At 43.0% G+C, this 13,384-nt stretch overlaps 1 protein-coding gene across 1 annotated transcript in view; it reads right to left on the bottom strand.

Annotated features, from left to right (window-relative positions):
* The window catches only part of Trim2 (tripartite motif containing 2), a 128,226-nt gene extending 115,695 nt beyond the window's left edge, over nucleotides 1-12,531 (bottom strand). The window contains exon 1 of the mRNA XM_008854267.2: nucleotides 12,513-12,531. The gene's annotated coding sequence lies outside the window, so the exon portion shown is untranslated. The remainder of the gene's footprint in view (nucleotides 1-12,512) is intronic.
* Between the last annotated feature and the right edge of the window lie 853 nt (nucleotides 12,532-13,384).

Here is a 13,384-nt window from a genome sequence, read left to right as displayed (position 1 = left end):
TATATATCCCATTTACCATTCTAGCCATTTTTAGTGTATACACCCATGGCATGAAGTGCATTCATACAGCTGAATAATCAATATGCTTACCCATTTAAAAATCATTTTATTTACTATTACCAGTGGGTATGTGTGAGTGGGGTGTGTGTGTGTGTGTGTGTGTGTGTGTGTGCCACAGTATGTATGTGAAGGTCAGAGGACAGCATTTGGGAATCAGTTCGCTTCATTCATTGAAGATTCTAGAGGACTTCAGGTTTATGCAACAAGTCCTTTTATCTATTGAGTCTCTCACCTGCCCATTCCTGCCCATTTTTAATTTGTCTTTTAAAAAATCTGTCTTTGATGGTTGAATTCTCATATTCTGGATACAAGCCACTTTTCCACTGTATGATTTAAAAATATTTTCTAATAATCTGAGGGCTGTCCTTTTGCCTACCCAATGATGCCCTACTATTCTTTAATAAATCCCCTCCATACTCAAACTAATTAATTTCTGTCATCAATAGCTAAGAGAATTGGCAGATGCACTGGGTTCTATTAAATATCAGACACATATTTTTTTATATCAATCTGTCTGGTCATATTTTCTATGCAATATCAACTCAGAACTTTTGTTATTTTTTTCCTAAAGCATGTCCATTCTACATGAACCACTCATACATCATATATTACCTGGGTACAGGCTCAAAGCACAGATGGTGTAACCACAATACAACAATCTTCCCACTTACTTCTTTTTATCTAGTTCTGACTGTAAGCCCTGGCAGTCACGTTCAATGCTCTTTTCTTTCTAGACCCCTCCCATGCCTCTTTTCTGTTAAATGCCAAGTCATGTGGGATCTTCGTGTGAGATGCTACCTGCAATCTTTGGATCATCTTTAATGCTTTCTACAAGGCTTTGAAAAAACTTAGAGCACAATAAATATATATTCAATGGAATTTAGCCTTAGGCTCTGTTTCTTTAAAAATTTAAGTTTTATTTCATTTTACTGTGCTAGAGATTGAAATCCCGGCCTTGCACAAATTAGGTAGGTGCTTTATCACTGAGCTAAAGCCGCAGCCTTCCTCCCACAGGTTTTCATTTGAGATTGGCAGGTAGTGGGTTGTCCTCATTATATCCAGGTCTCCAATTTCCTGGCTCAAGCAATCGTCCTTCCTCCACTTCCTAAGTAGCTGGGAGTCCCCGGGCATGTGCCACTATACCAGCTCCTTAAGTTGCTTCTTATTCCAAAATAATAGTTATATATAATCTTCAACCTCTCTCTCAATGGCCACTTTTGGAAGATTAGTGCCTAAAATAGGCCTTCAGAAAAACTAGTATTCAACTTATGATCAGAAGGGTGGAATTCCTTTGGGAATCAGTTGTTTCTAGAATGGTTTGGAAAAGTTTCAAGGATCCTGGAGTGAATTAAATAGTATTACAGGGGCATCAGAAGTTCACGGTGGAATTCTTTCCTGCTAGGGTTCTCTGGTGGATCAGCTTTCCAACACTGCTGCTCAGTGACTGGGATTTGCTTCTTCACAGACTGCTTTAATCATATCGACTTCCGTCTATACCTGCCCAGAAATCTGGATTGTCAGATTTTGGATTAATTGAAAGACACATGTGTGGAATAGCTGCAACGAGCCTGTTCCTTCCGCCACAAGTGCAGCCAGCGTTTGCTGAGCACACAGTACAACACCTTGGCACAAAGGGAAATAAGACTGTTTCCTATAACAAGGAGTCACATGACTAATGGGGGCGAGGGTCAAAGCATACACAGTTAACTGTAAGCCACTCCTAAAAAAGGACTGAGCTATTCTGAGGACTCAAGGGAAGAAGTCCTCACTGTTAAAAAAAATGTTTTTCTTCGTGCTGGAGATTGAACTCAGGGCCTTGAAGGTGTGGGGCAAGTGCTCTATCACTGAACACTCCCAGTCTGTACACTTGTGGGCAGTAGGAAAGACTTGGCCATAGAAGGTAAGGATGTTCAAAGCAACCATCATCTATTAGAACCCTGGAGGAAATGCCAGATGGTGTGAGAATTACTGACATCATACATTGTCGAGGTTTTCAAGGACCATTGGATCTTTTTAAGTGCTGGTCTTAAACCCTACCTTCCTCCTATGCCACATGACTAAGTGCCATAGTATTTCTACCTGCCTCACTTGGTTTTAGCTAAACTGTACCTTCTTGCCTTTGAGACACTGGTTCCTCCAGAGCCTGGTGTGGCCTTTTCTTCACTTTTCCCAGTCAAAATTCTGCCCTTTCTTGATTATAAGTTTCAACTGGCAGTCTTGGATCACAGCACTCTCCTCCTGGGAAAGCCTTGCACATTACATGTACTGACAGTCCTCTGCCCTCTCGGGTTATCTGATTATTTGTGAATATAGCTCATCTCTTGAATTACTTATATATTCCTTCAGGAGTCTGTCTTCAGAGCATGCACGTGTGTCTACACGCACATGTGCGTGCGTGCGTGTGTGTGTGCACATGTGTGTGTAGACCAGAGGTCAACCTCAGAGGTGTCTTTGTCTGGCATTCTCTACCTTGTTTTTTGAGGCAGAATGTCTTACTTTTACCTGGAACTTGCACACTTGGCTGGGGTGGCTCGTTAGCCAGCTCCAAAGATCTTCCTCTCTCTGCCTTCCCCGTGCTGGGATCATTCCACTGCACCTGTCTTTTTCACATGTGTTCTGGGGCTCAAACTCAGGTCCTCATTACTGTATCGCTAGCACTTGACTGAGTCATCCCCAATCTCAGTCACGACTTCTTAATGTCTGTATTCTCAAGAGGCAATTAGGAAAAATCCAAATTGTTTTTTAAACTTGCAATAGTTAGAATAAGTGTCTACCAAAAGCTCATTTGTTAAAGGCTTGTTCCCCAGTTTGGCACTATTGGGAGGTAGTAAAACCTTTAAGAGTTGGGACTCAGTGAGTAGTCTTTGAGGGACCACCTTGAAGGAGACAGAGTCACTCCAGCACATTTCTCTTCTCTTATTTGCTTCCTAGCCATGAAGTAAGTAGTTTTGCTGTGCTACATGGTCCCACCATGATGTACCACCTGTCTCAAAGCAATGGGTCATCAACCATAGGTGAAACCTCCAAAATTATGAACTAGAATAACCCCTTTCCTTTTCTAAGCTGATCATCTCAAGTGTTTGTTATAGCAATGGAAAACTGACCAATATATTTTAAAAATGAAATGATGTCATTTAACAAAGACACAGGCCCAAGAAAGGGAAAATAAGGGTTCATTTTAACTGTATTGATTATGATAATGGTAAGACAGAAACAGAAGATAGTATCAAAAGAATATTAATTACTTAACCAAAGAACTAGCAGAGTCACCTTGCTATGGTCTGAGCGGTTCCCCTCAGACTATGTTTAGAATTAATTACCAGTGTGACTGCTAAGCTATGGAGCCTTTAGAAGTATGAATGGATTAATGTTCTTATAAAAAAGTTTCAAGAGAACTAGCCAGCCCTGTTCACCATCAGTTCCTCTTGCTCCGTGAGAATGTAGCATTCACCTTGATATCCTGGAAACAGAGAGCAGTCCTCACCAGACACCAGAACTGAACGTGCCCTTGGCCTTGCACTTTTCACCCTTCAGAGCCATACATAGGGATTTATTTATTTATTTATTTATATATTTATTATTTATTTATTTGTTTGTTTATTTATTTATTTTTGAGACAGGGTTTCACTATGTTTCCTAGGCTGGCCTTGAACTCTTGAGCACAAGTGATTGTCCTGCCTCAGCCTCCTACAGTAGCTGGGACTACAGGCACATGCTGCCACATACACTAAGCTCAGTTTGAAAATGGTTTCAATTGCATCTATGTGGAACACTTGTAAACATTTTTGTTGTCATTAATCCCCAAACAATATAGTATAACAATTATTGATGTTGCATTTACAAGGCATTGAGTATTATTCATAATCTGGTTTTCTTTCCTTCTTTTCTTGAGATAAGGTTTTGTTATGTAGCCTTGATTGGCCTGACAATCCATTGGAATGCTGGGATTGCAGGCTTATACTGTTACATTCTGATTCTAGTGCATGGTTTTTATGTCAATGTCATATAAGAGGCTCAAGTATTCACAGATTTTGGTATTCATACGGTATGGTGGAGATTCTGCAATGACTTTACTATAAATAACGGGATGACTAGAGTTGGTTTCCAGTCCCCACAAGTATATTATAAAGGAGAAAGTGGCTCTTTGGCCACACAAGTGCTCTGACTCAGGAAGACAGTAGACAAGGTCATGGACATACTGGAGAATGGTCTGATGTCCGAGACGCATGTACCTGTATCACTGAGATTAGAAAGAATTAAGTAATTTGTATTTTGGTATCTAGTGAAGAAGGCTAGTATTGTGAATGTTGTTGCAATAACTGATCTTTGGCGATCTATCCCTTCACCTGATACCAACTAAAGGCAATATTGTCATTCTAATAGCTTAACTTCAAAAAGATAACTTGGGCTGATGGTGTCAACTCAGTGGTAGAGTCTTTGCTGGGCACACAAAGAGACCCTGAGATCCATCCTCATGAAAAAAATGAAACACAAATGAAAAAAAAGGAGCCATAATTGTTCAATGCTATGTGATAGATCAAATACTGCTTATCGAAATTCCCCATAAAATGTTTCCTAAGATGTTTGCCAAAACAGAATTAAGACTCTCACCCAGACCCAATGAATCAGAGTTTCCATGGAGGAGACCTAATTAGATATGGTTATCTACTCAGTAACAACCACATGTATTTCTCACTTTTAGAATAGTTCAAGAAACACTGGCTTAAAAAAGAAAATATGAAGAAGCCATGCTGGGGAGACAGCTCAGTGGGTAAAGCGCTTACTACAAAAGCATGAAGACCTGAGTTCCCAGAATCTCCAGAATCCTAAAGCTAACCAAGGCAGTGCAGCCTGTGATCACAGTGCTCTTATGGAAAAATGGGAGGAGGAGACTGGAGAATCCCTGGAAGCTAGTCAGCTATGACGGACACAGTACAGTGGCAAACAACAGAGAGACCCTGCCTCAAAACAAAGTGGAAGACCCACACTCGAGGGCCTCCTCTCACCTCCACCCCTCCCACACACTGTATACACATGCATAAGCATATACATCTCACACACACAAATAAAGTTAAAAAAATATGAAGGGGCCATGCATTCAGTTAGAAGTGATATACAAGTGGGGTTGGAGAGATGACTCAGCAGTTAAGAGTGCTTGCTGCTCTTTCAGAGGACTTGAGTCCAGTCCCTAGCACTCACAAGGGCTTATAACTCCTGCTCCAGGAGATCCAATGCCCTCTTTTGGCACAAACATATTTATCATCTATCTATCTATCTATCTATCTATCTATCTATCTATCTATCTATCTATCAATCATCTATCTATCATCTATCTATCTATCTATCTATCTATCTATCTATCTATGTTATTAAAGCCTTAGTAGTTCCTAGTTGTTTGGTTTTTGTGTTGCTGGGGATCAATCCCAGGGTCTTGGGCACACTAGGTAGAGCTTTACTACTTAACTAAATCTCCAATACCACTCATTACCACCACGATGTCCTCACTATAGGCCCAAAGGAACAGTGCAAAGAAATCATGGACTTCTGAAACCATGAGTCTTACTTACTTAAAAGTTGACTTGCAGCAGGTATTTATTACAGTAAAGGAAAGCTGACTAATAAAGCTTGGAACATTTCCCATCTTAACCAGTGTTAGCATCTCATGTACAGCTGAAGTTCTGCAGCCAGACTGCCTGGTGCTGAATCCCACGCACCAGGCCTCTCAGTTAGCGGCTGAGAAAGTACATTCCCTGGAACAAGAAAGCAAGCAGAACAAAACCCAAGTTCCCTTCCAGTTAACAGTAGAAATGACAGCTGCCAGCCTAGGCCTGGATACTACAATCACCATATGAAGAAACTGGAGAATTGTTCCACCGAACAGACAGCCCTGCTTAAAAGAAAGCAGAGCGCAAGTGTGCCCACAGCAATCACCCGCTGCAGCAGGCAGGAAAGTAGCTGCATTGCTAAGCTCCCATTGCTGCCCCTGAACCCCTTATTCACTTTAGATTTTTCATACATTAAAGGGAAGGGAAAGGGGAGGGAACGATGTGCAACAACAACCGCCAAAGAAAGAATCGGGCTGGAGAGATGGTTCAGCAGTTAAGAGCACTGGTTGCTCTTGTAGGGGACCTGAGTTCAAAACCCAGCACCCACACAGCAACTAACAATTATCTGTAACTCCAGTTCCAGGAGCTCTGACGCCTTCTCTGACCTCTGCCGGCATTGCACAACACAGGTACACTTACATATATGCGGGCAATACAGTCATACACATAAAATAAAAATAATAAATAAAATAGTTTTTAACAACAACAGAAAGAAAGAAAAAGAAAGAAAGAAAGAAAGAAAGAAAGAAAGAAAGAAAGAAAGAAAGAAAGAAAGAAAGAAAAAAAAGAGAGAAAGAACCGGTGTCGCATCCCCATCACTCCTAATGTGCTCGGTCTGACTGAAGACACAGTTGGATGCTCTCTGGAGCTGGTTTGCAAGTAGCCTTGGAGCCCAGCAGCTATTGAGATGTTTCTCTGACCCAGTACCCTCAATTCCTGGAGGATGGGGATCAGCAGTCACCAAACCCTTCTTCCACCCTATGCTACTGACTTAGGTTTCCTCGCTGTCAGCCACTTCCCCTTCTCAAGAACCTCGCCCTCTGCCGCACCAAGAAGCTTGGAACAGCGTTCCGTCTGCTTGCAGTTCAAGAATCCTGGTTGGTGTGGCCTGTGAGAAGAGAGGAAAACTCCCACCAGAGATCAGCATTCTCTGAATGCCCCCAGGACAGCCGTGGGGAAGGCTGGACTGCCTGCCCAGCTTCCTCTCCCAGCATCAGTGACAGCAGAAACAATGGTACCCTTGGTTTATTGCAAGTGTTGAGTGTGGGAAGACAGCTGCTTTTTCAGGTCTTGTCACTATCTGTCCTTGTCACAGATCCAACACCGCTTCTGGGACTTCTAGGGTCACTGCTGCCTGATTGGGGTCTTTCCATTTTCTGTTGGTAATGGACCAGCATTAATTAATATTTATGCTGTACCCCGAGTGTGCCCAGACCACAGAAAGTATCCAGAGACGCAACAGCTTTCCAAGTTGAGGGTGAATTGAAAGGGCTCTCATCTCTAAGAAAATACAAATTACTGCTCTTTCCTGTTCAGAACAGTTATGAGAAAAGAGGGAAATCCAGGGAAGAGCCTGTGCTCTAGGATTTGAGCAGGAGTCATAAAGCTCAAAACCCCCATTCTGATCCTTTGGTTCCAATGGAAGAACCCAAAGGTCTGTGTTATATAACAAAAAGGACTGGCTGTACTGGGCATCCTGGAAATGCAATTATTATCCAGATGCCTTGGGAAATACCCATGAACACAGGGAAGATTTTATGGACTTTTGTAGCAGACAGAGGTGACTCATCGATATTTGACTTAAAGCCCCTGTACAGGAGCCACCACACCCATGGTTTCAAACCTCTGTTGGTTTCAGTCGCTTGTGGTTGACTATGGTCTGAAAATACTAAATGGAAAACTCCAGAAATTAGCAATCTATGAGAGAAATAACAGTTATTGCTGTCTTTTGTTATTTTTATTTTATGTGTATGAGTGTATTTCTTGCATGTATATAAGTGCACCCATGTTGTGAAATGCCTGCAGAGGTCAGAAGAGAGCATAAGATCCTCTGGAACTGGAGTTACAGACAGTTGTTAACCTCCATGTGGGTGCTGGGATCTGAACCTGGGTCCGCTGCAAGAGCAACCAGTGTTCTTAACCACTGAGCCACCTCTCCAGTCCCATATGTCTTTTATTGTAGTTGCTCCCTGTTGTCATTTATTGTTGTTGTTTGTCTTTTACCTAGTTAGAAACTAAACATTATGACAGGTAGGCACATACAAAAAAAGTCATTGTGCATGTCAGGTTCAATGTTGGCCTCTATGTATGTTGGGAACAGTCTTGGACACTCCTAAATAGGATTTTTGTATTTAAAATTAAATCGGTGACGTTGCAACCAAGTATAACTGAGAAAGTGATGAAGATCTGATGCTAAAAATTTTGGAAAGCACATGAGTGTTCTTTATGAAACATGGTTCTGAGTCAATTAATGACTTGAAAGTTTAATTTAAATCTACATTAGGGAAAGGAATGTGGCCCAGTGGAACAGCACTATCCTAGCATGCAGAGCATGCAGGAGGCCCTGTGTTATATTCCTAGCACAATTTAAGTACTAATAACTTTAAAATATTTAATTTAAAGCCTGGCGTAGTGGTGCACACCTTTAGTCCCAGCACTTGGGAGGTGGAGGCAGGCCAGTCTCTGTGAGTTAGTTCAAGGTCAGCCTGGTCTACATAGTGAATTCCAAGAAAGCTGGGGTTTACAGGGAGAAAAAAAAAAAAAAAAAAAAAAAAAAAAAAAAACCAAAACAAAGCAGAAACCCCACATTTCACTCTTCTGGGAAGAGGAGGAGAGTCAAGAGGGAAGAAATGTTTCCCGTAAGAATCTGTCCTTGGAGAATCCTTGGTAAGATATCTGTCATACCAAGGGTCATATCCTGGCAACTGCCCCTGTGGGAGTAATGGGCTTACAGCCAGGCTTTGAGGGGCCACGGACCCCAGTGTTTTCCACACTCCTACAAAGGATAGATATCATTCTTCAAGCTGGTTCCTCATGCCACTGTCAAGAGGCAGGTATATGTGATGCCAGAGATAGCCCTTTGGTTCCCCATGGTTTCTAGAGGCAATACTCTGAGAATTTGGCTTGGGTTCTTGCAGGATGGTTTCTGACTGTGGGGTATGCTGTTCCTTCAGCTCAGCTAGTCAAGTATAGTGCTAGGAAGGGCTGAGAAGAGTAGGCAAAACTTCTGGGCAGTCAGGGCCCTTGAAAAGCTGTCAGGGATGGAGGGATAAAAAGAGATTTATTCCCATAGATGTCTTGAGATGAGAGGATGCCCAGGGGATGGAGTCCCTTTAATGTCCCTGGATGACAAAAAAAGATGTTCACTGAATGTTTGAAAGTTTAAGTAGACAGAAAATCCTTGAAGTCCCAAGAACTATGAATACAAACCAAATTGTGGTTTCTTCCCTTGTTCTGGTAGGGAGGCCCCAGGAGTGCAATGTTCACCAGGCTCTGTTCTTTAGATGCATACAGTGGACAGTCTACTACTTTTCCTGATCCTCCTGCATTAGACCCTTGGCTGCAGGGCCTCTGTTTTCCTCATGGTTTCTACACAATGGTCCCAATGAAGAAATGACTGCTCTTGTCATATCTTGGGAAGAAGAAATTGCGGTTGGGTTTTCTAAAATGGGCGTGATCTTCACTTTCACCCTCTGTCCTAGGTTAGCTCCCAATTTTCAACTTGACCTTGTAGGCTCAGGTTCTATAACTCAGAGAATATTGCAACCTATTCTCTGTGGGAGCCCTCTGGAGCATCAAGAAACTTCCATCAGAATGGAGGCATATAGTTCATGGAGGAGGGTAAAGGAATGACCCTAAGCCAAGCACTCTGCAGATGTCTGTGTGTCCTCCTTCCAATTACCAAATAGTCTTATAAGGTAGACACTGTTATGACCACTTTCAGGTGAGAAAGAACTAGAGGAAGCAAGTGACTTGCCCAACATCCTTAGGAAGCAGTAGAAACCCAGAGACCTGAGACTCAAGTTCAGTTCTGTTTAAGTCGTATACTAGATCCGTCAGACCTAGTTATAGATTAGGATCTGGCATAGACTTTGAAGGAAGTGTCCTATGGACAGATCAGAAGACAGTGGTCCTGAGGACCCATTTTATCTAGAGTCCCCTACTGGCCAGCTTGAATTGGAAACCAGAACATGAGCTTGCACACTGCATTGTCTGTAGAAAAATCAAACCAGGAAGGCACTCAGCTAACCTAGTGGGTGATTACGACTATCAAGTACTGAGCTAAGAAATGAATAAATGTTTATCACTGATTTGCCCAGTGCAACTCATCATCAACCTTTTTACTCCAGGCCACATTTAAGCCTCATAATGGTCTGGTCAGATAGAAGCTTTAGAAAATTAGGTAACTTGCCCAATATTACACAAATAAAACAGCAAAGGTTAGAGTTGACTGGGATGTGCCTGAATCAAAACTGGATGTGTCTGAATTAAAATTCTTGCTCTTTGTCTCATGCTCTGGAACTTCTGCCTCTGTCCTGTCCCTTTTGGAGTAATTCCCACCAACATGGCAGGGCTGGGACCCAAGAACTTCCCCTCATCTGGCTCTTAGGATTTGCTGCATTTTGCAGATAGAGGAATTGGGGCACAGAGAACTTATGTAACTTGCGCAAATATACATAGGCAATAACCTGAAGAGTGAATCCTTAGGAAGGTGTGGTACTGTGATTTAGAATAAGAAATATATATATACATAAAATGTGTATATATACATAATATGTATATATATTTATAATCCCCTAAGCCCTTAGGATGTACAAAGTGAAAAACTACCTCTGAGTGATCATGAGGCACATAAAGGCTGGAGGCTCCTGTGAAGCCTCAGGATAGGGTCTGGTTGCCAAAGGAATGAGCCAGGATTAGAAGCTTGAAACTTTTAGAAGCTTGAAACTGTCAACCCCCCTTTCCCTCTACACCATCAGTGCCCATCTCCAGGAGAACAAAGGTTCTTGAGACTGACTCAATCACCAATGGTAATAATCTAATCCATTATGCCTATATAACGAAGTGTTCATCGAAAAAATCAAACCCAAAGGGGCATATTTACTGAACAGGTGGAGGTGCTGGGAGGCCCCCCCTCCCCGATCCCTACCCTATACCTCTATTTGGCTGATCATCTATAATTTCCATTATATCCTTTTACGATATGCCAGTAATATAAAAGCATTTCCCTGGGCTCTGCAAACCACTCTAATAGCTCATTGAACCTGAGAGTGGAATCATAGAATCTCCAATTTATAGTACAAAATTAGACACAGTTGCATGGCTAGTTAACAAACTTTTAGAGGTTATGGTACCTCTGATTTAGAGCTGATGAGACAAACTGGAGATTGCAGTTAGCCCTTGGGGTGAGGTAATCGTGGAGACTGAGCCTGTAGCCTGTGGAGTCTGCACTTCTGGTTAGTGTCAAAACTGAAGTAAAACAAAGGACACCCAGTTGGGTGGGAGTGTGGGAATGCAGTGACCTCGACAAACTAAGCCTGGACTTGTGAGGTCTGAGGATAGGTCTAGAAGGTGGATGATATACACCTCTCCCTTGCACTGGCCCCCACTCTGATCCTAGGTAGTCTGAAGTTCATGGTGAGAGTGATTTCTTTCCTTTACAAACCTCCAAGGAGCAACTTACCCCTATCCTCTGGGCTCTCAGATCACTTACTCAAGGAACCCTTAGTCTGGCTTGGAAACTGCCTTGCATTTTCACACAATGGACTCAAACATTGTGCTGCTTTGGGTCGATTCATTTGAAAAATAACTTATGCATTCTGTTCTAACTCCTTCAGGGCCACAAAAGCACCTTTGAAAGTGCTATATCCAGACAGTGTACAAATTCTGGAAGTCAGAAGCCAGAGATTTAGAAGTCAAGTGCAGTAAAGGGGCCTTCTGTTCTCTCTAAAACTTGAGTCTCACCTCTACAGTTTATCAGACTCCTGCTCATATCAACCACACTGGGTTCAGTGACTTTACCCCTGTGAGGTTTATCAGAAAGGCAAGGACACAGTTCTCTCATCAAAGTTCTTCTGCCCAACAGGAGGCAGGAATTTCTAAAGTGGTTCCCAGGGCTCTGGATGTTGGGTCTCCTGCACCCCCAAGGCTCTGCAGCCTTTCACTGTTCATGAAGTTGCCCTTCTGTGACAGGACAGGTGACTATAGTCCAGAGCCGGAAGTTTCCACTCTTCTTTTCACACTCCTGCAGCAATGCCCGCCCCCTACCTTTTTGCTCCAGTAACCAGGGACAAATGCCACAGTACTCCTAGAGCACTTTTATGGGGAAGTTAAACTTTACAACAGCCTCCTGGCCCACAACCATTCCCACATTTCTGAATGAATCTATTTGAGTACACTGTGCCTTGCTCTTTGAAAGTACTAGGAGATATTAGATCTTCCAAAGTGGGTGAAGGAGTTACATCGACTACTAGCTCACTTATAGAAACCCTGTGGTGGCAGACCTAAGCTGACGGTGAACAGCTAAGTTAGAAGAGAACATGCTGAGTCTCACAGTATCACTGGAGATGCCTCATGCTCTGACCTAGCCATGCGGCTTGGGTGTCAGAACAGCCTCTGTCTCTCCCGGTAATTCTGTACTTTCTAGCTCCTTCCTTGCTGGGATGGACCAGAGTACAAGAGCTTTGTCAGCAGATCTCAAAGTTCTGATCTTCCGTCTGTTTTTGATAGGCAAAAACTGAAAACCATGAAAAAGCTATACTCAGTCATAACTTGCTTTTCTCCATTCCCAGGACTAACCGGCTAGCCCACAGAAAGATTCATCACGTACCTAGAAATTGTCCTTACCTGCGTTCCATAATGGCCACTTCTGAGCATCAGAGACCAGACCCAGCCTCCTCAGAACTAGAAACTCAGCTCTGGGCAGACCTCAGACAACTGAGCCCATTCTAGTCACCAGGCTGTGAGTTAAAGGGTGGCCCTTACAAAAATATAAACAGCTTGTTAACACAAGCCAAGGGGCGGGGCTGCAGTATCCGGGACAATGGGAGCCAATGACCAGCCTCTTTGAGCTCTGTTTGCTTAAGATATTGTGTTTCACTCCGAAGCAGGGGAGACAGGGAGTAAGGAGCACTGAACAGGAAGGGAAATGCCTTTTTTAAAACTGAGGTTCCCTTTACTTCTGACCTTTTCTTTAACAATTATCCATGTAGCTGTAACTCCCTCAAGCACCATCCAAGCTTGAATCCCACTCTATAGAAATTCAGACGCTATTTCTACTGCACGACAGCATCACAGAAGGCCCTCCCTCAAGTCAATGTTTCTCTTTCTAGTCCATCCCCCGCTGTGTTACCTCCTCCACACACACACCCTTCCCATTCTCAGTGCCTGAAACGCTGGCTCCCGTTTCCGGTGTCCCTTTCATGACCTACCAGTGTTCTGGGTCTGCTCCCAAGGGCATGGAAGAAAGCTTAGTTATAAGCACTATCTAGCCTGGTAGTCCACATGAATGCATGTCAGGGAACTTCCAGCTGCCTGGTAAGGGCAGGGGATGGAGCTGAACATCTTCCTTATCCCTGGCTTCTCAACAGCCCAGCAGGAGGCTTAGTCAGCTGCCTTGGTGGAGAGCATCTTGGATATCCTAACTCTCCAGAGGGGCAGTACCCAGCACTGGATGAAGTAACACCTAAGAAGAAAGTTCTCAAGGGTGCTGAAAGTGC

The sequence above is a fragment of the Nannospalax galili genome, unplaced genomic scaffold (assembly GCF_000622305.1).
Source record: "Nannospalax galili isolate Female #2095 unplaced genomic scaffold, S.galili_v1.0 scaffold305, whole genome shotgun sequence".
NCBI lineage: Eukaryota > Metazoa > Chordata > Mammalia > Rodentia > Spalacidae > Nannospalax > Nannospalax galili.
The sequence above is the reverse complement of the archived record's forward strand: the minus strand, read 5'-3'. Positions and strand labels throughout refer to the sequence as shown.